This window comes from Haemorhous mexicanus, chromosome 4 (genome assembly GCF_027477595.1).
Source record: "Haemorhous mexicanus isolate bHaeMex1 chromosome 4, bHaeMex1.pri, whole genome shotgun sequence".
Lineage (NCBI taxonomy): Eukaryota > Metazoa > Chordata > Aves > Passeriformes > Fringillidae > Haemorhous > Haemorhous mexicanus.
In genome coordinates, this window is record NC_082344.1 from 68,687,327 (window position 1) to 68,712,362 (window position 25,036).

The 25,036-nt window shown below is 44.0% G+C and overlaps 1 long non-coding RNA gene across 1 annotated transcript; it reads right to left on the reverse strand.

Moving 5' to 3' along the window:
• Positions 1-18,848: 18,848 nt before the first annotated feature.
• LOC132326717 (uncharacterized) lies at positions 18,849-23,369 on the reverse strand. Its single transcript, XR_009486319.1, has 3 exons — positions 23,103-23,369; positions 22,846-22,974; positions 18,849-20,350 (listed from the first exon to the last, which is right to left on the reverse strand). It is a non-coding gene; the product is annotated as an uncharacterized LOC132326717 (long non-coding RNA).
• Positions 23,370-25,036: the final 1,667 nt, after the last annotated feature.

The window sequence follows — 25,036 nt, forward strand, 5'->3', positions numbered from 1 at the left end:
TGCTCCAGACCCTCCACCAGCTCCCTCACCCTTCTCTGGATGCAATGAAATGCTTTAACTCTGGGTGGTGTAATGCAAAAATCCTAGGTGTGAGCACAGCTGGTGAGTGCTTAGGGCAGTCTAAAATCTCTTTTGCAACATTAAAATTGTAAAGGCATTGAGTGGTTGTGATGGTGGGTCAGAGGATAGTTCAGGAGCACTAGCATATTTGCCTTTTATTCATCAATGACTCTTAAAAGATCTTTGGAAAGACTTAGGAGTTTTGGGAGAGCAATGGAAGAAGGCCAGTAGAAGCTGCCATCCACAGTGAAGCTGTTCCAGGCTTAGTTTACCTCTGTACACATAGAGGAACTTTGCTTTTACATGCAGACAGCTCGGAAACCAGGAGATCACATTTGTTCATTCTAGTAGGTGGAAAGGGTTTCTTGTGGCAGGGCCCTAGTTTCAAAAATGCATTGAATGCTCAGCACACACAGCCCTGCATAAACAGCAAATAGCAGTGGCAAGAGTAGCTGTGTACACACAAGCATACACAGCCTTTTGCCACAAACAAATAAATTCCAGACCCTGAAGTACAAATTTGAAGTTGACTTATCTTTGTAATATATGGCATTATTTTCAGAGCTAACATCTTTCACTTGAAAGGATGACACGGTCTTATATAGGGCTGTCTTTATCTTCCTTTCCAAATTATATTTTCACTTGAACCCTCTTCATTTAACGTGCTTCTGAAAGAAAGATTATAGCTCTGTCAGTCTCTCTATCCCCTATGTATTACAGATAAAAAGCATTATTATGAGAAACTATTATAGTAAAATCACTCAACCATACAGGAGCTAAAGTAATGCTACTTAGTCTGACATCACAGTATTTAATTCTGATAATCTTATTGCAGAAACAAATGCTTTCCTTTTACACTTCAGAAAATAAGGGACATCCTGATGATTTTTTTACTCCAACTTTCAATATTAAAATTCACAGTGCAGGACAGTGAGTTTTTATTTAGTGTGCAGGCCAGGGTCTCTTTTTAAACCTGCAGGTAAATACTCAGGGAAATGAAGTACTCTTACAGGTTTGCACTGAACTTAGCTACCACTTACAATTAGCTGCTGAGCCAATAGGTTGTTTTAGAAATGAACTTGCTACTTTGATGGTGGATTTGAATGTTTGTATGAACCGGAACAAAAGGCAGAGGAAATTAATTTGACTGCTGTGGAGACCTATGACTATGTTTCTTGTCCTTACTTGAATTAAATTACTTATAACATTCCATCTCATCCTTAAGGAAATAAACACAGTAATTTGAACAAGCTCATTGTTAATCTAAAGCATGGCATTTTAAAACCCTTTTGGGGGAAAAATTATTTATACTCTGAAAATTTTTCGCATTTTCACATTTTCCAGGAATGCCATATATAAAAACTCACTGCATAAACAGTGCAGATCACTGCAGGGCTTTCCCATGCTCTTCCTTTGATCCAACCTAGTTTTAGCAGCATTGTAATTTTCCCTGTGAGCCATTAAGTCAATAAAAGGCTGAATAGAGAGCTCAGGTCACAGTTACCTTTGAGTTCTGCCTTCAGGATGTCAGAGTGGCTGAAAAAACTCAATATGGTTTTACCACCTCACTGGAATATTTGTACTGGTCTCCTGTTGCACGCAGAATGATGTAAGTAGTTCAGTCTACACTGAACTGCTGTTATAACCTCAAGTAAAAGTAAGAGACCAGTTAGTCATTACATTTTTTTAAATAATAGTTTCTGTGCCAGGGAGGTTAAAACTTATGGTTTCTTTTCTTTCAAGGGGTTCTTAATTATGCATTTAGTTCCCAGTTTTACAGGTGCTACGTGATGACATTGGTAATAGACTGAACTCAAAGGAGCAACTCACACATATGGCAATGCCATGGGCACTTTAAAGCACATCCAGGTGTTTTAGGAATCTTCTGGCCTCAGTTGTACCAGCTGTGATGCTTCCAGTTGATTTCTGGCAAGTTGAAGTCCTAAGTAAGGACAGGGGCAGTTGGCTTGGAGGTGTCCCTTAGTTCCTCAAAGCCTTATTCATTGGCATCATCATCCTGGCTGTAGGTCTGTAGCTGACTCCCACAATGACATCCACATTGTTTGTTTGCCACTTGATTGTAATCCAGAGGCTCTCAGCTGTGCCATCACCAGCTGTGAGCTCCATATATTCTAATCCTTCTGTTCCATACAGTGCCATCCCTCTGCCTCTTCTGCCCTGCCTATCCCTCCTGAAGAGCCTAGTAGTATCTAAACTGGCACTACAGTAATAGGACTTGTCCCACCAGACTGGGCCAAAGCTTCAAGCTCCTTGGGTTTGTTCCTTATGCCTTTTTAATTAGTGTAGAAACATTTCAGGTGTGGTACATTGTAGCCAATACCTTGTAAAACAGATTAAGGGATCTCAGTAGTGCTCATTTCCTCAAGTTTTTGGCATGCTATTTTTGGCCCTCACTCCTCACAGGTGAGCCTGGTTTTATCCCTTTCCTTCTTCCAAGCTAGTTCAAAGCTCTGTCAAGGAGCCCCACAAGCTCCTGTGCTACAGCTCTTTTCCCCCTCTGAGACAGGTGCATCACATCAGTGCTCAGTAGACCAGGTGTTGAGTAGATCATCTCATGGTCAACAAACTCAAAATTTTTCCTATTACACCAGTCTTGAAGCCAGATATTGACCTGATGGATCTGCCTAACACCATTATTCCTTGTAACTGGAAGGATCAAGGGAATCAGCACCTGCGCTCCCTCTGCCAATAGTCCCAGGCCCTGAAGTCTCTTATGATTGCCCTCAGACTTCTCTTTGTTATTTCATTGCTGCCAGCTCAAACAACCAATAGCAGATAGTAATCAGAGAGCCTTACTAGGCTGCAGAATTTTCCAGTAATGCCCCTTGCCCAAGCCCCTGAGAGACAGTAGAATTCTGTGTGACTTGGGTCCAGTCGTGACAACTTCAGCAACTGGCACTAATTTGTCTTTGCTGTCCAAAAAGCTGCCATTTTACTAGAAGTTCATTTTCCTCTACAGAAGAGTGAACATGCAGGTGTGTAGGTACAGGGAAGGATGTATTTACACATAATGTGCAGCATCACAGCATATATATGTACACTGACTGCCTTTTAATCACCTTACCTGCACTTGTCACACCCAATTCCAGAGTATCTGAGCTCCTTTCATTTATGATGGATATTGACAGCAAGCTCCTGGATGGCCATGGACTCTAGGCACTCCCTCCTTTTCAAAGAAAGTAAATGTTCTCTGGGTGAGGTTATTGATTTATTGGCTTTGGTTGAGAGTTTCTCATTGCTTGGTGGGACTAAACTGAAGAATAATGAAAGCAGTATCATTCTTCTAGCAAGGCTTTTTGTAAAGCAAAACACTGCAGGTTTTCCTTTAGATGGCCAAAATTAGTTTCGCCCAATCTCCTCTGGAATTTGTTCCACAGCCAGATGCCTCAGCTGAGAAGACTTTAATGCTGAAGAGGTTTAGAGCAAAATAAAAGGAATCTCACATGCTGGATAATAAAACTTCATTTCAGGAGCCTTATGACCCCTTTGACTTTATGGTTCTTGGATTTTTTCCTAGACAACCTTCTGGTCCTTGAACTATGTGTTTTTAAAGCCATAAGCACAGAAGTCTTGCAGAAGGACTTACTCCAGGGCATCCACCATGAGAACAGTATCCCAGGGGAACCTCGACTTGGTGCTTGCTGTAGCTGGGAAGATGTGTGATTCCTGGCTTCTTGTTCTCAGTGCCTGTGCTGAAAGACTTCTGTGTTGTGCAGAAGCAAAAAAGCAAGAAAATATTTTTTGTCTTTCCAAGTAACAGTAAAAAACAGAACGAAGGTGAATTTCTTACAATTGGAATGTAGAACATACATCTCTACTGAACTGATCTTAATTCAGCAACATTTTTCCAAACATTAGTTTGATTCTCATTTTTTCCCCATTTAGAGTAGACTCTTTCAGCCTGCTCTGAAGAATGCCTTTTGAAACATAACCTGCATTGTATAAAGAATTACCTAATTCTGGCCACTGAAATACGGGTTATGTCATGTAATGTTGCTTCTCTGCCAGCTGGCATTTTACATAATGAAATTCATTGCCTTTTCTGCATTTAAAAGCAACTTTGCTGTCCCCTTGTTGCCCTTGTGAAACAAAGAAATGTTTTGCACGTCAGTACTAGGACAGCAGGTAAGACTGTACTGGTTACAATTTTTCCTAACTAGAGCATGAGGTTACCCTTCTGTGAGGGAAAGGCTGTGGCTGCAGGTTACTGGCACAGCTGGAGGATGTCCTCCTACCAGCAATTCCAGCAGCAGCTTAAAATGAAGCAGAGCAGCTTGGACAAGTCTGCCCTCAGATGCTTTCAAACCCTTGAAATAAAGTGTACAGGGAATGATGTTTAGTCTCTCAGCTAGCATTTGGGAGAAAATCCAATTTCCACCTTTCAGAACAGGTGTTAACTACACATTCAGAGCTTTGATGGTGTGCTGGGGGACTGAAGAGGATATTTTCATAGTGTGATCTTCTCTATTCACAGAGTCCCTGCACAGCAAGAAAATACAGCAGCAGTTTCCTTGCTCACAGTTTCCAGTCCTGCCTGCCCTGCCAGCTCCCTGCCTTCAGGAGCCGGGCTCTCCACTCCCCCTCAAGGCCACAATCACCAGGGACATTCCATTTCCCTGCCTTTTCCTCTCACTAACCCTTAAAATGAAGCATTGGCAGCTATTCATTGAGAGGTCTCCCAGCATTTTTGGTTGGTTCCACATGTCAGGTTCAAATTATTCTAGGAGTCTTCCTCCTGTTTCCAGCAACTGCTCTATAACAAGGTTTGGGGCTCAACTGACCCTTTCATTTCACCTTTTAAAAGATGCCAAATCCATCTATCAGTTTTAATCCAGAGTATGACAGCTGAAAGATCAGAACCTGCCTCCTGGCAGCCATTAGCACCTACAAGCACATGTCCAATTCCTTTGTGAGTTGTACCGAAAGAAACATGTTCTGCTTTTGCACTCTTTTCATCTGGAGCTTTTTAACATTATCAAAATGAACAATGCAAGTTATGAATCTTTATTGCTGTTTATCTTTCTGCTTTGGCTTTTAAATTTATGATCACAGGAGGAAAAATTGTGTATCCCATTGCTCTTCTGTCAGCTGTTTCTTCAATATTTTATTTTTCCCTGTCACTGAATTGTCATTTTATTAGCAGATTTCTTCATAACATGAAGAGACAGAGCTCATGGATTACCCACGTTTCCACCCTATGTCTAAGAAACCCAACAGAGAAAAAGGATAAAAATTTCCTGTTTGCCTCTGTTCAGCTCTGAGCAATACAGTTCATGAATTTTAAATGACATTTGTAAAGTAGTTGAGCCCAGAGTAACAGTGATGGGGTTTATGGGTTTGCATCATCTTTCTTGGATGTCAGGGGAGAGAGAAAGTCCTAGATAGGAACATCTCCACACCAGCAAGCCCCTGGGGAATTAACAGCAGTCTCAGTCAGCATCTTTTGTCCATCCTGACACAACAAGGTGGAGAACTGAGCCTTAGGATGCTCTAGGTGTTGCTTTTAACTCTGGACAAACCAAGTTTACCAGACCACCTTCAACATAACGCTTAAAATTTCACTTATTATTGGGATGCCCCCTGATCAGTTTCTGGATGTTTTCCAGAAGATACATGGCACCAACCTTAAAAATACCAAGTAACAAAGGACATGTGGTCACATGGCACTGTTTGTTATGGCACTGCTTTTTATGGTGCCCTGCTCAAACAGAGTAGCAGGAACTCAGGTGAAGCTGATAATCCTGTGTGTCCTGTTCTTGACCTTTGCCTCTCTTCCCCAGCTCTTCTGCAGCGTGGCAGTCCCCATTTCTGAGCAGAGTTTGAGACAGAAGAGATCCATCTAAAGCCTTTCTCTGTTTTACAGGAATGGAGTCATACCCCCATGAGCCTGTCCTCTTTGCACCCTAAGCTGTGATGCAGACACTGACCCCCAAACCATGATGCTTCAGCTCCATGACTCAGTGGAGGACACAGCACCAAAACTAAGCTTTGGTGCTTTTACCCCTGACACAAGGTTAACCTGGTTCACACGATGCCATGCAGCAGACAGAGCCCATTTGGAGCGGGGTTTTTGTCTGCAAAAGAACATACAAGTTTATAAACCAAAATAAGCTAGGAAAGTAATTTCTCCAAGCTGTTTACAGCTGTAGTGTGCAAAGGAAACCAAACCAATTCTACCACCTTGTCTCAGTGACCCAATTAAGAATTTTTTAATCCACCAATCACTTTCAGTCCCATTTGACAGAGGCAGTGACCCCACAGGTATGCCATTCTATGAGCTTTGGGCAGATATTAGCTTTCACATCCCAGGGTAGTCTTACCAAGGGAAAAACACTTCCAGTCCCTTATCAGGGAGGCAAGAACTCACAGGCCAATCAGCCCATGTCAGCACAGCATAGAAGATGCTGCCTCTTGCCTGGCCAGGCAGAGAGGAAATGAGAAAGCTGGGAAGGACGGGGAAAGACTGTGAAGACACAGAGTCCAATCCCATGGGAAACTTCATTCCCACCCTTCATAGAGCAGCCTATTTCCATGGAGACTGAGATTTACAGGTGGCCTTGCAGAGCTTTATCCAGACCTGGGGTGTTGGGGGCCCAACAGAAATTTTGGTTCAAGACCAACGTTTCCAAAACCAGCTGTGAAATTCCAGTCCAGACCAAATTTCTTACCACAATAAATATCTGAACTTCAACTTAAATATTTGATGAGATTATTGCAACTGACTGGGTTTGCCCCCACATTGTTGAATCATTTTCATCTTGTCTCCTAAAGTGCTAACCTGGTCTTTTAATCCTCAGAAAATGAACAATTAATATGATGACGTGTTCCAAAGAGATGCCAAGTACCAGAAATCTCATAGCAGCAAGTATAAATATGTCTGGATTTCAGCTGCAGGTCCTTTAAGAGTTACCTGTTATTCTTACCAATTCACATCATTTGCACAGTGGGGCTTTTTGCTGGATTGATAAGCAGTTCTCTGTAAACAACCATTTCATGGTATTTATATGAATACAGGGTGCCATAATTCTCAGCTTCTCTCATCCCTACAAGAGAAATTATTCAAGGAAATTCCCCAAAGGGCAAGTCACATTTGGATAAGGCTGGCATCACTCCAAGAGTGTGAGATTGCTAGAGGAAGGGAATTTACTTGAGGAAGAATGAGAATATAGCATTATTTACCAGCTAAGAGCTGTTCCTGCAGGGAGTGGAACATCATCTGCCTTGGTATCAGAGGAAACTGAGGCCGTTCCACATCTCAGCCCCAGACTTAATAAACACTGACATGTTTGCACAGTGTGTGCTTGCAAGAGGCATTTCTGTACGTGCAAGGAAGCAGTTTGTGCATTAGCAAGGCTGGCAGAGGCATTTTCTGTGCCACTTCAGTATCAGAGTTGTCAAGTGCAGTATCAAAAGCTTCAGCAGAAATGGGCTTTTTAATGTACACTGTTTCAGGGCACAAACCATTAGCAGAAGGCTGCAGTTGCTGGATTTGGGGGCTTTTGCTAGATTATCTATAGATTTATTTATTTATTTATTTATTTAGTAGTAGTAGAAATTTCATGTGAACAGACTTGTACACGAAAGAAAAGGAACATTTAGCACACATGTTTGAGCATACCATTATTTTTAATCTCAGGGAGAAACCAGGACTTTTAAAGCATCCACTTTCAGGAGTACCTTGTACCATCAACCATGTGCCATTTGTTTGTGAAAAGGGTGAAAAAAGGAAAGATTGGGCATTGCAAACCTTGCACCTCACACAGCCCAACCAGTTCCAGTGAACATCAACAGACAGCATGTAAACACAGCTGGGGCACAAAAGCAGCACCTTCCTTCCTTCCTTCCTTCCTTCCTTCCTTCCTTCCTTCCTTCCTTCCTTCCTTCCTTCCTTCCTTCCTTCCTTCCTTCCTTCCTTCCTTCCTTCCTTCCTTCCTTCCTTCCTTCCTTCCTTCCTTCCTTCCTTCCTTCCTTCCTTCCTTCCTTCCTTCCTTCCTTCCTTCCTCCCTCCCTCCCTCCCTCCCTCCCTCCCTCTTCTTCTCAAGTCCTTTTCCCACTTGTTCCAAAGCCCTCCAGAATGTTGTCCAAATTATTCAGAAAACCAGTGAGAAGCCCTGCAACTTTAAATAATCAGAAATCATTTTTCAAGCATAAATTCTTCCCATCCTGGCTAATTGAGTCAAGGCTGACTGAGAAATGATAAATTTTCTCTTCCCCCTTTTAAAATGTCTACATTATTGTCGATAATTCATGCCAACTGAAGTCAAGGGATACAGGCTATAGTTGGGTTTGGTTATGATAACTTTATTTACATTTAGTTCTATCACATTTCAGCTTCCACAGGCCATATAACAGCTCCCTGTCTTCAGCTAATGAAGCACTTCTAGTCATCTCATTCCAAATTAAAAATACGGCACTGCTGTTGTGCCAGATAGGACATTGGTGTGTTTTCCTAATTCTTTTATTTCTTGGTGACTAAATTGGAAACAGACTGAACAAAGAAGAGATATTTCATTATATGTCTGCAAATAAATTATATATAAAACAACTACATCATATGCTTCAGTAAAATAACTTGCTGGTGTGACTAATACTCTCTGCTAAATATTTACTTGAATATCCTGCACTTCTCAAAGAAGGGTTACCTCTCTACATTTCAAGCAATTTTATTAACCTTTCTTTTTCTTCAAAGTGCAAAAGAAAAAAAAGTGGAAAAATGTTTTAATTCAAAAGTGTGTGGTAGCCAAATGCATTGTAGATGAAAATAATGGATAATAACTCAAATCCAGAAGGGGCAGCAGATTCAGCCTGAATTAATTCTAAAGCTTTGTCAAAGAGAGCAATTCATTTTTGGCAGCTTGAAAGCTTAGAAAGCTAGTAGGGGAAGGGCTGCCAGAAATGTGTTTCTTGGAAGTAGATTTTCTCCTGAGGATACCCTTTAGAAATTGATCTAACCTGGGTCACCCACAGATGCTGCTCGTGCTCTGGTTTAGGAAGTAAAGGGATGGGTGAAGCTTCCTTTCTGCCCAGTGCCCTCCATGATTCCCACCCTCTATTTAACCTCTTTGAGTTCAGTTTCCCAAGAATTAAATGGAAATAAAACTCATGGTGCAAAACTTCTTTCTGAGCCTATATGTCATGATGCCTTACTTGAAGAACCATATAAATCCCATCTATAAAGTAGATTGCTCTGTAAAAAATCTGCCATAGTTGAACAAAACCTTCATTTTCTCTTAAAAAACACAACACTAACATCATATAAAAAGCCAGTGGAATTTCAATGGCATAGAAAAAAATCATTGACCATTTTTCAAGTTCTGCACAAAACTAGAAAATGCTTCCCCTGGTACTGTTAAACTGCAAAAAGTCTCATCTGCTTGGCCTAGTTAGCATGGGTGAGTTTTTACAGTGTGTTCCTCCTGTTATCCTTGTAAATGAAGGAAACACAGAAGCTGTGGAATACATACCCCAAAAAAAGGCCAGAACAGAGACCTCACAGAGCTGCAAGTCAAGAAGAGCTGGGACTCTGGCAGGGAGAGCAGGTGAGTGTCCCACGAGTGTCACAGGAAGAGAGGTACTGACTGCAGGCAAGACAGGAAGACATGGATTTTTGGAGATGTTTCTGGGACTCCAGCTGTGGTGACTGTCTACTGAAAAGCCTCCAGCAAGCTTCTTTGGCAGCCAAGAGGGGAAGGAGTGAGGGTATGTTAGCAGAAAGCAGAAGAAGATGGTACAGAAAATGCAGTTCAAACAGAAGAACAAGAGACAGAGGGGACCAGGAAAAATGTGGAGGTTTTGAATCACCTTTTCTTTCACCGTATCCTGCCCACGTGCAAAATCAGCTCATGAGCAAAACACCTTTGCAGGTCTGTGCACAGATTTAAGTGTTATGGCAATCTGGAAATGCCCCACTGCAAGACATGTGAGCTCATCCATGTTCCCTCAGCACAAGGGATGAAACCTCTTTCTTAAAAAAAAAAAAAAAGTTAAAAATTTTCTTTAAAACTATTTCTTAGGGTACATACAAATTACTGTAACCTCCTGCTCTTTCTCAGCAAACCCAGGCAACACTAAACACCCATTTTCTCTTTTTTACCCCCATTTATGATCACTGTAAGGGAAGGAAGTACTGGCATTATCAAAGCAGTGGGGAGGTTTTGCATGGCTGCACATCTTCAAGCTCAGGCCTTCAGCTGAAAAACCTAAACATTTGTAAATAAAAAGGCTGATTTCCCCTTGTTCATATAATAGAGTTCTGCTTTCCCCAATTACAATGCTAATTAATGGTTTTCACTTCATTCCCACTGTGACAAGCAATCACTTCCCACAGCCCAAAGCCCCGCTGGTGCCTCCATCATCTTGAGATGCAGGTAAGCTTCTTTTCCCAGACTCTCAGCAGCACCAAAGACAGATGTTTGTGGGTTTTTTTGCTTGCTTCACTCTCTGTGAAGATTTGATTTTCTCAGCCTGAGGCAGCCTTCAAGAGTTAAGGTAGTAAATTAACCTGTCTGCTTTATGGTTTGTAGCCACCCTGCCTGGCTGCCAAATTGCTCAGCGTGACCATATCTTTCCTCTGAGCCTGATGGAGATGCAGAGGGACCACCCCCACACACACAGCCCTGGTACACGAGCTGGTGACAGATTCTCCTGGTTTTAGCTCCATGAAATTGTGCCCAGAGTCCTGAGACCTGTTTGCCTCCATCCATGGTGAAAATTGTGCATTGGGTTTTGTGTGGTCACTGGCACCAGGAGGCATTACCGCCCTCTTTGGGCAGCTGGCAGTGCTGAGTGTTAAAGGCTGCATGATGTGAGCTTCCAGTGGACAGTGGACAGTGAAAGCAGAGGGCAGGAAAAAGCTTGATTTCCCCTCCAGGTGCAGCCTCTCCGCCTTTTACCCAGGTGACTTTTCTGTCTCATCAAGACCAAGCATGAAGGTAAATGTCTTTTCAGTGTCAGGAGTGTTCTCAGTATGTCTCACCTTTAGTAAAACCTTCCTTCTGCCTGCAAGCTGAAGAGCTCATTATTCTTACAGCACCTCCATATCACCTTGAGAAATAAAGGTGTGTACAAATATCACAGCTAGCTGACAAGCTGGAGACAATTAGTGCTCACTCCTTCTGACCCTTGGTCACACACTCTCTGCTGCCCTTCTGCCTTTTTTCCAGCTTCAGTCTCACCAGAATCCCCAATACTGTGCTTTGTAGTGTAAAAATTACAAAGAGCAGCTCAGTTCATGATAAACACAGAGCACGTGTGGCTTTTGTGTCACTGCAGGCTGCAGCCCTCCCTCAGCACAGGGCATCTCCCCCAGCACTCCATGCTTTTGCACAGGATAGCTCTTGCCAAATTCCCTAGTAATGAGATAAAACAAGCAGGATCCCCTTTGTTTGTAGCAAGACAAATGCTGACCTATGCTACAGGTGCCTTCCCAGGCCTTTACTTGGTTTTATTTATGGCAATGTGTTGGAAGTGGCCAAAACGTCACAAGAGACTTTGCAGCTGACTCCAGAAGCCAGCAGAGCTATTCCAGGGGCACAGGGTGAGAGTGTGTGACACTACTGGGCTGTTGGGATAAAATGTGATTAAAAGAAGATAGAAACAACAGCCTGCCTTCATTCTACAGCACTGTAAGTGTCTGTGTCACTCACCTATTTTTTTAAATACATGCTATTGGTTTTCTGCTTTATCTTTTATGAATACATTATCTTTCCATGTATGCAAACATTTTGTCTATTAAGAGCCACAGATTTGCAGGCAGTGAGGCCATTCCTTTCCACAGTGACATCAGCCAGTGGAGGATGTGATTTATTTTAGCACGATGCGACTCCCTGTAATCAGAGTAATGTTGCTGCAGTGGCCAGAGGCTCCCTCCACAATGCAGAACATTTTGACGCAGTGCAAAGACTCCTCCTTGCCATAACAAAAGAGACATTGAGAGATGTGCTCACCAGACCTGCACCACTGACACTCACACAGGTCCTGAAACAGCAGCCCAGGCCTGGGTGCCACGAGCTGTGCACCAAACTGCTCTGACCCCACCGTGCCCAGGGCTCTGGAGTCAAGGCTGACAATGGCCAGCATCAGCCCACGTCGATCTGCCTCCACCTGGGACTGCTGCTACCATGAACAACAGACTGAGAGCTCTTTGGAGAAGGGCAATGCCTTTTTCATTCTCTGCAGAGCAGCCCACTCTCCTCTGGACACTGCACAAAGCTGCTCTGCCGTTTCCAAGGTGATGCCTGGAGGTGAAGCCTGTTATGTATTCTCTTGCAGGTAACAGCAGCTGTAGCTGAGAGATGCCCTTGGATGGGCCATTGTTTGAAAGAAGGTAGGAAAAAGACAGAAAGATCTATTAGTAACCAATTTTTAAAGACTGGTGAGAAAAAAAAAGAAAATAAGGACATTTATTTTATGTTTTCTAATGCAGTTCAAGTTCTTGCACCTAGGAATGAGCATTGTATCTATGTTGTAAACAACAAAATCAATCATTTGATCCTGGTTTAGTTTTGTCCTGTAAGATAATGGTTACAAATGTTGTTTATGCCTAGTATTTAGTCTTGAGTTGCCTGAGGAAGACTGACTTTATAAATCAAAATGTAGATGTTGCTTCCTGAGGTCTGCCTAGAGGAAGGGCTGGCTGTGGGTACAGTACTTCATCCCTCACTGCCCTTGGATCTCCTGAAATCTTGGGGAACACCTTTTAAACTTTAAAATATCTTTCTGGAATTTCCTCTCAGAGTTTTGCCACAATCCAAAAATTACATTATTTTAAGTCTCATTCCTTGGAGTCTTTCTACTGATCTCCTTCAGCACAAAATTTCACCATACCCCGTGGTTTTGCAAGCAGTAGTTTAATAGACACATTTCAATCAGTGTGCTAAGAAAACAAAAACTGACTCCAGAAGATTCTTGTTTCCTTTCTGGTTTTCCTTCTAGTAGCTCCATGTGAGAACCATAAGTGTATACCATACACACTTGGGTAAAATGGGTATTTCTTCAAAACTTGAAAGTCTGTTCCTGCAGGATAGTGTTGATATCCAGCAAGACCAGACCAACATCTCATCCAGGCTGCTGTCTGCCACTGAGGAATCAATGCCAGACATTTGAAAGGATAATTGCAATAAAAGCCAATGCAACAGTTTGGAAAAAAACCAACAGAGAGCACTGCTTCTTCCAGCAGGATCCATCTTTATTACACACAATCCAGTATTTATGTATCTACATGGGAAAGTTTAAAGGAAGTCCTGGGAACGTACAGAAGAAAACAGCCACAGCCACAGCCACTACCAAGCACTCCTCAGAGCAGACATTTCTGCCCTTAGTGGCCATTCACTCAAATGTGCTGCCTCCCAGCGTTCTGGGAGCCAATGCAAAAATATTTACACATGATGTTTATGGCTGCAGTCATTTCTCTGCTATGAACCTTTCCCAAGAGAACAGAGAGTCTTTATCAAAGTTAAGGTAAATGTAACAAGTTGCTGTTCTACACAGGACTCTCCTTAAGGCCAGGACGGCTGCCTCAAGTCGCTGCTTCTACAGCCAGTCCCAGGCCTGGAACACAGGCAATGCTCTCAGGCCTATGGTGTGATTTTTGGGGCTGTCTTGTGCAGGGTCAGGAACTGGACTTGGTGATCCCTGTGGGTCCCTTCCAACTCAGGATATATTCTATGAAATATTCATATTCTATGAAATGAAGGCAGGGAGATGGTGAGCAGTAAATACCTCATGACGCTTGAATTGCTGTTGTCAGCATATTGAAAGGCACTGGTGGTGGGAACAGAGCAAGGTCTGCCCCAGCCTGACCCAGAAACTCCCCAAATCCAGAAAACTGGGAAAGGGGAGGATGGACAGAGATAAAGACAGCCTGGTCAATCTCCCCTCCTCCCTCCAGTCCTCACCAGGAGCAGAATGAAATTGGTCATGCAAACAAGCACCCACTGAGCTGGAAGTCTTTTCAACCATGGCCTCTGATGCAATGGAGACCTTGGAGGCTGGACTGGTGTCTGTGGTTGCTCAGGAAGTAAAAGAAATAAGTAAATCATCCATCACAGAAGCATCTTTTTGGAGGTTAAAGTGTGATAGACTACAAATGTATTGGTGTCTGTGTGAGATGGGTGGTTTATTCCCCTACTCAGGCACGATCCCACAGGGTCACCACCATTCCCACAGTAGGATCTGCTTTGCAGAGAGAAGACCAGGAGGACTCTCCAGCTTTGTAGGCAAGATGCAGGGCATGACCTCTATTGCAAGAGAGACATCCTGGGGCCAGTTTAGCAGTTCAGGATTAACTCTGTTAGCACTGCTTAGCCTGGCACAGAGGGCTTGACTGCCCCTCTAAGAGCTGCTGTCAACTGTGGAATGATGCCTGAGCATCAGCATGGGATGCTGCAAATCCTCTGCCTCCACATCCAGCAGCACAGCACTGCATTAAGTCATGTATTTGTTATTTTTACCCAGAGGAATTGGGCTAGGGCGTGGTAGGGAAATAGTGAAAGTTTATTTTCCATGGAAAGCGATGAAACCCACGTGGAAAATCAAAAGCACACTGACAGCTATGCTGTGCAAATCCTTGGCATACAGCAGCTCTGCTTTCCATCTGTGTAAGAACATGCATATCTATTTACTGTGCTGAGTTCCAGGCAGCACTGGTACATCCAGAGGGCACAACAGGCATCTCAATTAGGCTACAAGCATCAGTTCAGTGCATTTTGTGTATGTAGTTACTGGCAGATTATAGACTAATAGACATTTCTTCTCACTGGCACAGGGAGCACCAAAGAGCTCAAAAGCTGTTTCGAAATAAATCTCTCTTAACACTTGCGTCTGCTCATGAAAGTTATGGTCTTTTAATCTGTCTCTGACGTACTGAACTTCTCCAATGTAGTAGTTTGTAACTGATTTACAATTCTTGCAGGTGCCTTCAGGGCTCACAAAAAGGTCCAACAAGGGAGACAAAGGCAAAGAGGCTGCTGCAAGCAAGTGCTGCAGTGCCCTGCCTGGAAGCAGTTACTGTTCTCAGCTTGGGGCACATCATATAATGCTGTGGGCTGTGCTCATGCAGCAGCTCTGGGAATGAGAAGATGCCCTGCCCTGTTCCTGGGGGGTTGTTGCCAGTCTCCCTGGCTGCCCACTCAGGAGTGGGGTGCACCTGTTTCCCTGGGAAGTATGAGACCTCAAATCTTGTGCTCAGTTTGGGGCCCAGTCACTACGAGAAAGACACTGAGCATGTCCAGAGGAGGGCAGGGAAGTTGGAGAATGTAGGGGGATACAATATAAGAAATTAAAGGTAGTACAGAAAGCAATCTTAGCCCTAAGGAGTTGCAGCTGAGCCAATTATTAGAAATTAGGAACAGGCCTGACTCTAACAGGCCGCAGCTGTAGGCAATAAGCAGAGAAGTGTTATAAAAGAGTGGATTGGTTGGTTGATTGATTGAGTGAGGGGGAACTGGAGCCAGTTGGGAAGGGTCAGTGCTTAGAGGAGCTGTCTATGAGAATCATCAAGGAGGTATGAAACTCTCACAATATGGAACCTTTGCAATATAATAACAGGAGAAGGGTCTGGTGCACCAGTCCTGTGAGGAGCAGCTGTTGGCACTGGGGTTGTTCAGCCCATTACTTGACCAAGTCAGGCCAGTGAAAGAACCTGATACCTCCTCTGTGGCCATCCCCAGGTTCCAGCTGTGCACAAGCACAGACTGTTACTGCTGGCAGGGAGCTGCAGCAGCAATGCTGACATATTTCCTGTGAGACTACAGACACTTCACTTTGCATCTTTAAGGGTCTTGAAACATCAGAATGACCTCAGAGGGGACTTGGGAACCTTGAGGAGAGCCTGAGAGAGGTGAAAGTATTTCCCTGTGTGGTGGAGGGGCCTGGAGTAGGTGCAAGCCTGCAGCACTTTGCTGTGGATGTGACTTGGGCTGACAAAATGCAATTACTGGATCTGGCATTTCTCCAGGACTCGAGGATTAATGTTCTGATTCACATGAAACCTATTACCTCCCCATAAATACTCAACAACATTTTAAAGAGTTAATTTATTTTCCACTCCTCTTCTCTTCTTCTGCAATTTGCATTATCTGTTGCTAAATATATTATGGCATGCTTTACCCCAATTCACCATTTCAAAGACCTCCCCGTAGCAATTTCATAAGTAAATCACTACTTGATCTTATAACTCAAGTACATAGTGTCAACCACAGGAATTTTATTTCAGTCCAAATCACCATGCTTTTGAAAGTTAATATCCATTATTTTCCTCTAGTAGTTTCATCTGCTCTACAGCAGTAGGAAAAAAATATTTCTGTCTAGCTGAAGCCATTAGGTGGAGATCTGTTTAATGGAGACATCCCAATGCTGCTTGTTAATCTCTCCTCTGGAGCTGAGGTCATTTGAAAAATATGAGTGTTTACTTTGTTCACCTCTCTAATCTGAGCCATGATTTCTTTTTTCCTCACAGACCCTGGAGCACACAGAGATGGTTGCTGTTTAAGCACATTGGGCACCTTTCCTCCAGGGCAAAAATATGATGTGAATTTATAACTCAGGGATCCTCACCTCCTTGCTGGCCCACAGGTGACCGATGTGGTAGCATGCAGCATAGCACCAGTGACCACCTTCTGTGTCAGGCCAATCAATATCTTCCCACCTTTTGACCCTTTTACAGCACCAGTTGGCCTTGTACCAACCAAATGTGCTAGCAGTTGTCAAGGTTCCTGGAAAAAATAGCTTTGGAGGTGGCCCTCAGTTCTGAACAGGGTCTGGTCTTTGCCTCTCCAGGTAGCAGTGCCAATATTTTATGCTGTTGGCAGACTCTTGTCCTTTCTCCAGCCAGAGAATGAGAAAAATGGCTTGTCTGGCCTCTGCTCCTGGACTGGTCCACACTGAAGTGCACCTGGCAAAGTCACAATCAGCTCACAAGTGGCCAAGCTGCTGGCATGCCATGGTGAGGGAGCAGCCCCAGAGGCAGACAATGCTCCCCAGTCACCACCTAGGAGGGTGCTCAGGTGCTTGACAGAGAAATGACTATGACAGCAAAATTAATAGGAATTAAAATCAGCATGAATTGAAACAAATTTGAGCTAGAAGAAAGGGATTCCCCTCTTGGCTCAGCACAGGAGCTCACAAAGGCCCATGTACTTTGGTGTGAGGAAGTCAACAAGAGCTGCATGTTGTGTATCAGTGTCCTGCACTGATTTATGACCACAATTAAAAGTGTTTTTCAATATACTTAGCTCTTGAAGAAAAATATTTTCTGGTTTTGATGATTCTTTGTAATTCTTAACTTCTAGGCTGCCCAGAAAACCCTGAGAGAGGCCTTATTTATTGTCCATAGGAATATTTTCAAGATTGTTTTTCTTCAGCAAGAGGCAGGAAGTTCTTTTCCTCATTGGTGAGTGGGGTGTCCAGCCAAGAGGGGCAGCAGTAAGAGCTGTGACCAACACTATGCTATGAGGTTGCCTATTCCAAACATCCCTTCAGGGCTTGCACAAGGCTGCATTTGTTCCAATTTGCTGAAGATGAGGAGAGGCAAGTTTTGCCTTAATCCACAGTTGCAGAAAGGAATCAGGTTCTAAACACACCCAAAAGAAAGATTAAAACAAAAACACAAACAAGGTTAAATGTTGGTATTCTAAGTGACAACTCAACTTTATTTTTTCATAAAAGAGGAAGGAAAGAGAGAAAATAGTAGAGTGGGAAAATTCCAAGAGAAGCACAGGAGGAGGGTTACCAGCACCATGGGCCCAGCCTTGGCTCACAGAGTGCAGGAAGAAAGATCTGTGCTGGGTGTGATCCCAGGCAGCCACACCAGCAGAGGGAGGCAGGGCAGCAGCACCACAGACAGCAAAGACTCCAGCACTTGACAGATTTTGCAGCAGTCTCTGAGGCAGCTTGGGCCCTTTCTTATGGAGGGTTTTGAGAGTGGAAGCCTCACAGCCCCTTCACAGCAACAGCACATCAGGAGAGAAGTTCTTTGTTCCCCCAAAGTTCATTGGCTGCTCGTTGGTACCCAGGTGAAGTTCTCCTGATGTATCCAAGTGTTCCTTGCTTGTTTGCCTGAAGTATCAACTGCAAGACCTTTTAATGACCTCACACAGTGTGCCTCATTTCCTAAAATGAAGCAGTTCAAAGCTTTAACTTTCAAACCTCAATCTTCAAAGAGGCAATGGGGAAACACTGCTCATTTTTTAGTGGTTCACTATGGGACACTCCCAAGGGTTGGGAAGCTCCTGACAGAGACTTCATTGCTGAATCCAAACTGCCCTTCTGTGGTCTGTGTCTTTTTCTGTCCACCTATCCACCTGTGTGCTGGTCAGAGGTTTCTCCTCTTGTCTCACATGTAAAACCTAAGGGAAGGTATTGGTGAGATGCCTGGCTCACAGCTGAAGGGGAGAACCACAACTGCACATTTTAATGTTTGCCATTAACCTTTAATAATTGCTTCCCTCTTACTGGGCCTGTCACTGCAATAAATTTCAATATACTAAACACTTGAGTTAAATCCTCTCTAACAGTTCCCTTGTTAGGCTGAATAAAAGTCAGATTTCTTCAATATGTCCCACCAAGATCCCTAATCATCTCCATTGTTTTTCTCTTAGCTTCTTTAGTATTAACAGTATGCAGTTTAAACAGGAACTGCCAGCTTCCTCATCAACTTTAATAACAAGTGTTTAATAATTGCAGGTATAATTATTCACAGCACTGACAAAATTTGCTATTCACCACTAATTTCTTCAAATTACTGAACACATAAAGCAAAAATAGACTAGTTAGAAAGACATTCATTTTTAATCATTTTCATTACCCTTGTTTAATGAACAAAATCTGCAACTCAGCATTCCAACAATATTTCAACATAATATAAAAAGAAAGCCAGCAGGATTCTGGATTGCATCAACAAGGGCATCACCAACAAAGATAAATATGTCATTATCCCACTTGTCAAGCCACACCTGGAATACAATGTTCAGTTTTGGTCCCCACTACACAGAAATTTTATGGACAGGCTGGAGAAGGTCCAGAGAAGGGTCAGAAAGGTTATCAGAGGATTGGGAACCAGCCATAACAGAAAAGGGGCTGAGAGAACTGGGTTTGTACACCCTTGGGAAAAGAAGGCTTAGGGGAGACTTTATTGCCATGTCCCAGAATTTAAAGGGTAGCTACAAAGAAGATGGAGACTCCCTTTTTACAAAGAGTCACATGGAAAAGAGGGGAGGTAACAGGTATGAGTTACTTGTGGTGAGACTGGACACAAGAGGAAATTTTTTTTACACAGAGAACAGTCAGTCATGGGGATAAACTCCCCAGAGATGTGGGGGACTCCTCAACACATGACATTTTTAAGATCCAGCTGGACAGGGTGCTAGGCCATCTTGTCTAGACTATGCTTTTGCCAAGAAATGGTATAGTGCCAGTTTGGAAGGAACCCTAAGAGGAATAAAGATAATGGTGACTTACATGCACATATGCTTTGGACTTGGATGGAAACACTTATCCCAGACCTCAGTCAGGGTGTGTGCCCAGACCAAGATGGAACAGTACAAGCCAGCATTGTATTTCCTCACCTTGGTTTTATCCTATTTGTAAGTTTTGATTAATCCCACAACCAGAAATCAGGGAGACATGGCACAAAAAGGATTGGCAGAAACCCAAGTCTCCTGTGCACTGTCACTTCCTCCTGTCTCTGAGGTCAGTGCATCCCAGAGGATGTTTCCCACATGTTCCCACCTGGCACAAAACCCTTTTCCAGAAGAAATCTGGCAGCAGGGGGCAGCTTCCCAAGTCACTCCAGGCATGTCAGGGCTGGATGGTCTCTCCCATGGGATCTTGGCTGCAGCACGAGGTAGGAGCAACATAACTCAGTCTGGGGATGTGAGCTCCTCCCTGCCAGGAACCAGCCAAAGCTGCACTGTCAAACACCAGGTGTGTCCCAGCAACAGCCTCAAACTCTTCCTAGGTGTTGGACCTAACCTAAACCAGACACAAAGTGTTTTCTATCCTAGTGAACTGCCTTGTGTCCTGGTCTGGATTGCCATAATGCTGTCTGGGCATCACTATGGCAGGGAATGGGGGATGCAGGACACAAGCCCAGGACCACAAGATATTTCCCAGCCTACAAACACAACACCTTACCCAAGGGATGTTTCAGATATTAAGGGAGCAGTCTTGTGGATATTAGCAATTTCAGATGAAGAAGCCCAGAGGGATGACTGAGGAGGTTAGACTTGGCAATCTCACTCTTGTCCAGGATATCCAAGCATTGCAACTCCAGCTGTAAAATCAGTGTGTAGGATAGATAAATACATAAACATTTGTTTTCAAAATAATGTCCAGAAAGCTTTTTCCAGGCATCCTAAGAGATACAAAACAATACTAAAACCAATAAAATCCTATAAAATATCTAGGTAGCAATTCTGAGGTGTAACTGTCCATTTTTTAATTGCAAACCTTTTCTACTTCTCTTGCATTTCCAAGGAGCTGCTGTACACACAACACAATTATTTCATTCATCTCTTCAGATGAACAGGTACTGCCCTGCTGTGGCTCAGCGAAACCCCATTGCTGCCAGAGGGAGTGGTAGGTTCACAGCAGATCCAGCAAACTGGGCATCAGCCTTTTCCCTGAACATCCTTTTCCCTGGCATCCCTGAACACAGGGCAAACAACAGCCCTGATTTCTCAGGGAAGGAAGGTACAAAATGAGGGCTCTGCCTGAGTTCATGCCTGGGACCCTGGTGTCATTTATTAAATCCCCAGCCTCCAACACTGCTTGAATTGCTCGTCTCTGCTCCCCTCTGAAAACAGCTTTGGGGGACAATTTGCAGCTCCTGCAGATGGTTGTAGAAGTTTATGGAACTGGCTGATTTTTGCTGATCAAATAAAATTAATAATAAAAAATCAATTTTAGGGTCCAAGCACCTCCAGCTGGAAGTCCCCTTTCTTTCTGAATGATGGTGACAGTGGCTGAGCAGCACTTTGTTCCACTTAATGCTCTCTGCCTTCAGATATGAGAGGTGGGAGAAGACAAAAATAAAAGGAACACTGATGGCAAGTCTAACAAACCGTCTCTACACACAGAGAACTCTCAGAATGCCCAAAGCACTTCAAATATTTCTTAGGCAGAAGTGTCAGAAAATCAGTCTTTTGTGAGCATTTCTTCTAATTAGCTCTTTGCAATTCATGAGGCCTGGCGTTGAGCAGACAGCTCCTTCCCAGTGGAGCCCCGGCTGCTCCTGCAGCCCCGCGCTCCATTCGCTCAGCTAAGGGGAGTTAATGCTTCAATATGCAGCAGGCACTTTCTTAAATGTTGAAAGACTTAAACAAATTATAGCCATCCTATAATTTGGCAGGTTAGGAAAGAAGCTTTTAAAGAGCCTTGTAAAACGAACGACTTAAACCTTCACCCCAGGCTATTTTTAAAATTCATTTGTCTGCACTCCAGCAAAAAGGAAGGCACAAATATATGCATGATCCATGTCTAAAATTTTGATTTCTGAATTAGTTAGAAAAACGCTTCAATCTTTGTGGCAACTAATAAATGATTTGGGGAAGTGGTGTTGTAATACTGGTCATGGAGATAGCCACAGCTTCATACCCTTCCTCTGCTGAGCAAGGCTTGAAATTAGATTTTTGGAGGAATTTTTGGCAAAGGAAAGAAGAGATGAAGAGACAGCATACCACCTCCTTGCAGCAGAGTTTTAATGACTAACTTTGTTGTTCTATTCCACTGCAATATATGCTTTTAATCACACTAATTATGAATTGCCCACTTGTGATGATGCAGCAAGTCAAGATGTGCAAAAAGAGCTACACAGAAGTTTACATTAAAAAAATAATGCTGCTCTATCTATCCCATCCCATAAGGCACTAAGTGGGATAAACTACTGCCAGAGAAAGCAGAGGCCCTTCTCTTTCCCTGGAAGCAAGAAGAATCCCTTACTATGTATGAATATATTTGGTGTACTCCATGTGAAAAAAGTTCCTGCATAAAGAATCAGAATGTGTTTAAAACTGACACCTACAAGTGCTCAGATAGACACACCTCTATGACCATTAATCCCTTGACCTTTGTTACCTCTGCATTAAATCAATATCATAACCTGTTGTTTTTCTGTGTAAGATTTTTAAGGCTAATATATTCTTCATTCATTTCATTCTTCATGAAATATGAGAGAGGAAACAGGATTAGAAAGAAGCAGTTCTCCATTCCTAATACATCTGCTTCTAACTGCTTACCTAAAACCTCAAGGTAACATCTACTATGGAAAATAAAAATATACAAAGTCTGAATCTACAATCTGTGGGTAGCAGAGTTACTGGGGGGAAGTAAGGCCTTCAGGTTTACATTGCTGGTGTAATCAAGGGCTTTACTGAGGGAAAGATGTAGCAACCAATCAAAATATTTTTGAAATGGTCTTTGAGACCTCCATCTCATTTCTAACAAAACCAGTACATATCACATCACCTCTGCATTCATCCTGCACCACTGACATGGGTGGGACCCCTCTCTGAAGGGACACGTCAGACTCTTGGACTGCATTTGGACACAGCACCAACTCTCCTTGACAGATGGAGAGATGGTAATGCTCTCCTCTGGTGTTGGGGGTTAGGTTTCTTTTCTTTTGTTCTTTTTTACTTATAGATTTTTTCCCCATAACTTGCTAGGAAACACTAGCAAGGTGTTTCCTAGGTACAACGAGGTACTTAAGAAAAACACAAGAAATGGCTAAGCTCGGGAGAGGAGGGCATCTGGTTGTATTTCTCTTACCTGGGAGATTCTCTCCGATGGGGCAGAGATACGGTGAGGATAGGGCTGATAAAAGTCAGGGCTGGGGCAGCTGCAGGCTCGCTCTCTGTCTCTCGGCTATGCAGGAGGATGGCGGTCCGAGCTGCTGCCCTGGAAGGGAATTCGCTGCTGCTGCTGCCAGAGCCCAGCCCAGAGCTGCTGCTGCTGCTGCTGGGGGTGAGCCTCTGTTGCTCTGCTCGTGAGAGCAGCCACTGAACTGGGACCTTATGAACACCCACCTCACAGACAGAGGGACCTGTGCGCACCCGCTCGGGTGCCCGGGACCCTGGGCCCGGCTCTCCCTGCCCTGCTGGAGCTGGGTCACCGCTGTCCTGCCCCTGCTGTCTCTTCAGCACTACTCTGAGTTTTCACTGCACTGTAGCCCGGCTGAGATGTAGCCCCTGCTGAGATGTCCTGCCAGGCCAGCTTGCTGCTTCGGAGAGTCCAGCTGGCGCACCGGGATCGGCCGCCCCGGAGTTTGTGAGGCGAAGCCTCTCCTCCATCCCCTCCCCTCTGGGCGGAGCCGCCAATGCCGCGCGCTCCCTCAGCCCGCGGCACAGCGCCCCCTGCAGGCGCGGGGGAGTCACCGCCCCTGCCCTGCCCGCCGGGGGCCAGCAGCGCCCCTGCCGGCCATGCCCGGAACTGCAGCGAGGGGGAAGCGCCGCGGCCGAAAGGCCGGGAGGGCGCTGCTGGCTCTGGTTGGTGTTAACGTCAGAGCTGCGGCTGTTTGTTTGCTTTATTTTACATACTAGTGAAGAACTGTTGTTGCTATTCTCATATCTTTGCCTGAGAAGCCCCTAATTTCAAAATTATAATAATTCAGAGGGAGGGGGTTTACATTTTCCATTCCAGGGGAGGCTCCTGCCTTCCTTAGCAGACACCTGTCCTTGAAACCAAGACAGATTTTGGTGCCCAACGAAGAGCACGAGGGCACAAGTGAAAAAGGGTGGAAAAGGAATAACAGTTTTTGTGTAACCTAATTTTTTGTGTGCTGGATATAGAAACCTCATTAGGTGGTGGTGGCAGCAGTGGGAGAGAAGCCCCAGACCAGATATTCCTGTTCCTTTTACCTTCCCAGAACTCTCAAAGAAAACCTATAGGAGGATTTAGGATTCCAGAAACAATATGAAGCAGCTGTAAAGCATCTCATTGTTTGCAGGCCCTAAGTCAACTGTAGAAACCACAATGAATTTGGTCTTTAGATGAAACACAACCAACCAAGCTGGACTTTACATCATCAAGCAACATTGACATAAAAAAGACAAAGTATTTGGAGGTAAAACCATCCTCAGAAGCCCAAGAGCTTAACTCCATGCTCTTGACCTAGAGAAGATTTTAACAGAACATATGAAATTAGCATTCACTGCCAGCAAGTGTAGATCAGACACAATGCAAGGACACATCTCTACAGTTAACAAAACTTCATAGGTGGCATCATGTCACCTGTCAGCATAGCCCCTGACCTGTGTCACCATCCTAATCCAGGTAAATGGAGGTTTGAGCTCTGCAGCCAGAATGCAGCTATGGCCCTGCTAATCTGTTTCACCTGCCATACACCAACACTTACCCCAGGCAATTCCCCTTTGCCAACTGTCTGCTCGCACACAAAAAGCTGCAAACACATCTGTACACTTTGCTCTGTAGTTCCAGTTTCTAGTGTGTGATGTTCCTGCCCCAGTCCCCAGTCTATAACCATGGTCTCCTCTCCAGCCCACAGGATCATCCACCCGATCTCAGCCTTCATTTCAGACCCTGCAGCACTGCAAACATTACTCAGATCACATGTTCAGCCCAGCCACTGGACCATGGTTCATACCCAGCTCCTTAGACCAGGGCTGGTTTTCTCTTTGTTTTTTTTTTCATATCCACCCCTTCTGCTTTTCAAAACTGTGATACAGAATCAAACCCCAAGTGAGAACAGCTTCCTGCAGTTGCTGCATGCTTCATCCACCCAAAGTGCCAAATCTGGCTGCAAATCAGAGAGCAGATCTGATGGATCCAATATTCCACCAGAAGCAGATCAAGGGCTTAACTGAAGCAGGAAGGACTCCCCATAACAACAGGATTCCTGTCCACACAGCCGTCTGTTTAAAACATCTGACATCTGTTGAACAGCAGGTTACATTGTTGCATGATGGAGGTTGTCACTTTAATCCTGAACTGTAAAAAAAAA